We start from the raw sequence: 6,000 nt of genomic DNA on the forward strand, positions 1-6,000 counted from the left end.
TGTGTGGTCTTTGGAATCAAAGAAAGTCTGCGGTAGGTTAACACCATGGTTGTGTGGTCTTTGGAATCAAAGAAAGTCTGCGGTAGGTTAACACCATGGTTGTGTGGTCTTTGGAATCAAAGAAAGTCTGCGGTAGGTTAACACCATGGTTGTGTGGTCTTTGGAATCAAAGAAAGTCTGCGGTAGGTTAACACCATGGTTGTGTGGTCTTTGGAATCAAAGAAAGTCTGCGGTAGGTTAACACCATGGTTGTGTGGTCTTTGGAATCAAAACAATTGTTATTCGTCACATGCTTCGTAAACAACCGGTGTGGACTAACAGTGGAATGCTTACTTATGGGTCCTTCCCAACAATGCAGAGAGAAAGAAAATAGAGAAATAATAGAAAAGTAAAACACGTAATAATAAAAGTAATGATAGATACACAATGAGTAAACATACAGTATATTCAGAAAGTATTCAGACCCCTTGACTTTTCCCACATTTTGTTATGTTACGGCCTTATTCTAAATTGGATTAAATAAATGTTTTTCCTCATCAATCTACACACAATACCCCATAATGGCAAATCGAAAACAGGTTTTTAAACATTTTTGCTAATGTATAAAAAATGTAAAACAGAAATACCTTATTTACATAGGTATTCAGACCCTTTGCTATGAGACTCAAAACTGAGCTCAGGTGCATCCTGTTTCCATTGATCATCCTTGAGATGTTTCTACAACTTGGAGTCCAGATTGATTGGAGTCTACCTGTGGTAAATTCAATTGATTGGACATGATTTGGAAAGGCACACACCTGTCTATATAAGGTCCCACAGTTGACAGTGCATGTCAGAGAAAAAACCAAGCCATGAGGTCGAAGGAATTGTCCATAGAGTTAAGAGACAATATTGTGTCAAGGCCCAGATCTGTGGAAGGGTACACAGTGCCCTCCAACATCCATAAATGTAAGAAGTTTGGAACCAACAAGACTCTTCCTAGAGCTGGCCTCCCGGCCAAACTGAGCAATCGGGGGAGAAGGACCTTGGTCAGGGTGGTGACCAAGAACCCAATGGTCACTCGGACAGAGCTCCAGAGTTCCTCTGTGGAGATGGGAGAACCTTCCAGAAGGACAACCATCTCAACAGCACTCCACCAATCACGCCTTTATGTTAGAGTGGCCAGAGTGGCTTTCTCCTCACTAAAATGCACATGACAGCCTGCTTGGAGTTTGCCAAAAGGCACCTAAAGGACTCTTAGACCATGAGAAACAAGATTCTCTGGTCTGATGAAACCAAGATTGTACTCTTTGGCCTGAATACCAAGCGTCACATCTGGAGGAAACCTGGCACCAGCATTGTGGTGGCAGAATCATGCTGTGGGGATGTTTTTCAGCGGCAGGAACTGGGAGACTAGTCAGGATTGAGGGAAAGATGAACGGAGAAAAGTACAGAGAGATCCTTGATGAAAACCTGCTCCACAGCGCTCAAGAACTCAGACTGGGGCAAAGGTTCACCTTCCAACAGGACAACTACCCTAAGCACACAGCCAAGACAACGCAGGAGTTGCTTCGGGACAAGTCTCTGAATGTCCTTTTTGTTTTTACTTGTTAAATTGAACCTTTATTAACTAGGCAAGTCAGTTAAGAACAAATTCTTATTTACAATGAGGGCCTACCCCGGCCAAACCCACCCGTAACCCGGACAACGCTGGGCCAATTGTGCACCACCCTATGGGGAGTGTTTGGTCCCAGGAGATTTAGCTTAGTGATGAGCTTGGAGGGCACTATGGTGTTGAACGCTGTGCTGTAGCCAATGAACAGCATTCTCATGTAGGTGTTCCTTTTGTCCAAGTGGGAACGGGCAGTGTGGCCAGCCTTTCAAAGCATTTCATGGCTACAGATGTGAGTGCTACGGGGCGATAGTCATTTAGACAGGTTACCTTGGAGTTCTTGGGCACAGGGACTATGGTGGTCTGCCTGAAACATATAGGGATTACAGACCTGGTCAGGGAGAGGTTGAAAATGTCAGTGAAGACACTTGCCAGCTGGTCAGCACATGTTCTGAGTATGCATCCTGGTAATCCGTCTGGCCCTGCGGCCTTGTGAATGTTAAGCTCTTACTCACATTGGCTATGGAAAGCGTGATCACACAGTCGTCCGGAAGAGCTGGGGCTCTCACTCATGGTTCAGTGTTGCTTGCCTCAAAGCGAGCATTGAAGGCATTTAGCATAGAAGGCAGGTAGGCTCTGGGCAGCTCGTGCCTGGTTTTCTCTTTGTAATCAGTGATAGTTTACGAGCCCTGCCACATCCGATGAGCGTCAGAGCCGGTGTAGTAGGATTTGATCTTAGTCCTGTAATGATGCTTTGCCTGTTTTATGGTTCGTCGGAGGGCATAGCGGGATTTCTTACAAGCGTCCGGGTTAGTGTCCTACTCTTTGAAATCGGCAGCTCAAGCCTTTAACTCAATGCGGATGTTGCCTGTAATTCATGGCTTCTGGTTTGTATTATTGCCTAATGTGAGTAAAAATGTATTTTAGTCTAATGTGAGGTGAAAGGTACTGTGTTACACGACTGGCCTGTTATCTATTATACATAGTGAATTGTTGGAGCCATTTCGCTTCCTAACTGTCTGTAACTCACTATCAATTGTGCTAATATTGTAGTCTGCCATATCCTGAATTACTGACACTTCCCCGGAACGTTTTCTACTCAGAGGAGGCTGATGGAAGTAGCTATGGGAGGACGGGCTCATTGTAATGGCTGGAATGAAATCAATGGAATGGTACCAAACACATCAAACATATGGAAACAACGTGTTTGACTGTTCCATTAATTCCATTCCAGCTATTATAATGAGCCAGTCCTCCTATAGCTCCTCCCACCAGCCTCCACTCTTCCTACTTATTTTTGAGATGTAATATTACTGCCATATCCTAAATAATTTTTGCAATATTCTTTCAAATCGCCACAAACTGTGCTCCATCAGATCAGCTGGCACCCTTGCTGAGAAGTAAAACGATAGCTTTAAGACCCTGGGTCTTGTTTGAAGTCAATTCCAAACAGCAGGGCAAACAGCACTAATCTTGAGAGGTCCAGAAATTAGAACAGGATTAAAGGGTTTTGAGAGTTTATCAAACAGACGATTTCATATAATCTCTACACCCACTTATGCCAACCTTGTGGTTTTTCCTGATGCAAGAAACTCCAGGACTCACAGAGAGAGTGCAGAGTGGAAATATGCAGTGGTGGTGCACGGCATGTATTTGCTTTGGCTCCTCCACGGTTCTTTGTGAGCCATACAAAGGCATAGAACAGCAGCCGTAGGAGGCAGAAAGGACAGCCAGTCACCGTGTTGTCTTTGGACTGGGGCCTGTGAAAAGACATTCAGAGACTGTGGGTCCGTTCATTCATTGTGGTTGTTTTATGGTTGTTTTGTTTAATTAGTCAAATGCACAGGATATACACTCAGTGGCCAGTTTATTAGGTGCACCACCCTGTTCACGAAAGTGGTTGACTCCCACGGATAGTGAGTCATGTGGTAGTGGCTTGCTATATAAAGCAGGCAGACAGGCATCCAGTTACTGTTCATTTGAATGTTAGAATGGGTAAATCGGGGCCTCCCCGAAGGCACTTCTAGCTGTGCCACTAGAAATTCTGGGTTCAAGTCCAGGCTCTGTCGCAGCCGGCCGCGACCAGGAGACCCATGGTGCGGCGCACAATTGGCCCGGGTTAGGGGGGAGTTTGGCCGGCTGTGATGTCCTTGTCCCGTCGCGCACTAGCGACTCCTATGGCTGGCAGGGTGCAGTGCACGTCAGTCAGTCAGTCAGTCAGTCAGTCAGTCAGTCAGTGTGTGTGGGGTGTGTGTGGTCCTTGATGATGCTGCAGTATATGTCCTGGTAGGGTTGGAACATGGCCCTAGTGACATACTGGGCCGTCTTCACCAACCTGCTGGAGGGCCTTGCGGTCGTGGATGGAGCAATTCCCGTACCCGGCCATGATGCAACTGGTCAGGACTCTCTCGATGATGCACCGGCTGTATTTGGAGGGGACCTGGGGTGGCATGCCAAATTTCTTCAGCCACCTTAGGAAGTAGAGGAACTGTTGCACCCTCTTGACAAGACTGCTGACTCTCTCCTGCAGTCCTGTTGATGTGGATTGCCAGTTCACTTACATCCCCCCTATAGTCTGACTCGTCATTGTTGATTATTAGGCTTACAACCATGGTGTCGTCAGCAAACTTGACGATGGAGTTGGTGTCACGCAATGCCACGCATTCATGCGTGAACAGGGAGTACAGCAGAGGGCTGAGGACACACCTCTGGGGTGCCCATGTATTAATAATCAGTGTGGAGGAGGTGTTGTTGCCAATCCTCACGGCCTGTGGTATGCCCGTCAGGAAGTCTAAGATTCAGTTGCAGAGGGTAGTGTCCAGACCCAGGGCTCTGAGCTTGGTGATGAGCTTGAATGGAACAATAGTGTTGAATGCTGAACTGTAGTCAATGAACAGCATTCTCACTAAGGTTTTCCTCTTAGTGATGTGATGTGTTAGTGTAACCAGTGTGAAATGGCTAGCTAGTTAGTGGTACACAGTAGTAGCATTTCAATTGGAGATGTCACTCGCTCTGAGACCTTGAAGTAGTTGTTTCCCTTGCTCTGCAAGGGCCGTTGCTTTTGTAGAGCGATAGGTAACGATACTTTGTTGGAGGCAATTGTTGATGTGTTCAGAAGGTCCCTGGTTCAAGCCTAGGTTGGGGCGAGGAGAGGGACGGAAGCAATACTGTGTGAATAGCGATGGAAATTACATTTTTTTTAGAGTGGTAGGCAAATTGAAGTGAGTCCAGTGTGCATGGCATGCTGGCATTAATGTGGGCCATGACCAGCCTCTCGAAACCCTTCATGATGACAGGTTCGTTCTGCTGACATTGAACGCTGCAGTATGAGCTCTCAGCATGGTACGGATTTCTCCGTTCATCCAGGGTTTTTGCTTGGGGTATGTCCAGATTGTTATTGTGGGTACAACATCATCAACACATTTCCTAATGAAGCCTGTGACTGACGATGTACATTGAGTGTACAAAACATAAAACTTACCTGCTCTTTCCATGACATAAATTGACCAGGTGAATTCAGGTGAAAGTTATGATTCCTTATCGATGTCACTTGTTAAATCCACTTCAATCAGTGTAGATGAAAGATTAAAGAAACATTTTTAAACCTTGAGACAATTGAGACATGGATTGTGTATGTGTGCCATTCAGAGGGTGAATGGGCAAGACAAAATATTTAAGTGCCTTTGAACAGGGTATGGTAGTAGGTGCCAGGCACACTGGTTTGAGTAAAGATCTGCAACCATGCTGGGTTTTTCACGCTCAACAGTTTCCCGTGTCTATCAAGATTGGTCCACAACCCAAAGGACACCCAACCAACTTGACACAACTGTGGGAAGCATTGGAGTCAACATGGGCCAACTTGCCCGTGGAAATCTTTTGATACCTTGTGTAGTGCATGTCCCGATGAATTGAGACAGTTCTGAGGGCAAAAGTGTGTGTGTGTGTGGGGGTAGGGTGGTGCTACTCAATATTAGGAAGGTTTTATACACTCAGTGTATATTCTTCAATGTTGATGGACGAGTCTTGGGCAGTATTCACAAAACAGTCCTGAATCATTGAGTCTCCTCCTCTGTCCAGCTCCTCACTATTCTCTGTGTTGGTGGCTCTCTCTTGAGTTGCTCCTTGTAGGCAGGGAGTAGGAACAGAGGAACAGATGGCTTTGTTCGCATCACTGATGTTTGTGTACACAGGGTCCAGCACGTTGTTTCCTCTCGTGGGGCAGGATACATGTTGGTGATACTTTGGAATAATAAAAACATAATTTGCTTGGTTAAAATATCCCACGTCAATAAAGACTGCTTCTGGGTGAGAGGATTCTTGCTGGCTAATGTTCTTGTACAGTTCGCTGAGGAATGCCTTGATGTTTGCTTGTGGTGGTATGTACACAGCTGTGATAATAAACAAAAATG

Source organism: Oncorhynchus mykiss, chromosome 5 (assembly GCF_013265735.2).
Source record: "Oncorhynchus mykiss isolate Arlee chromosome 5, USDA_OmykA_1.1, whole genome shotgun sequence".
NCBI classification, from domain to species: Eukaryota; Metazoa; Chordata; class Actinopteri; order Salmoniformes; family Salmonidae; genus Oncorhynchus; species Oncorhynchus mykiss.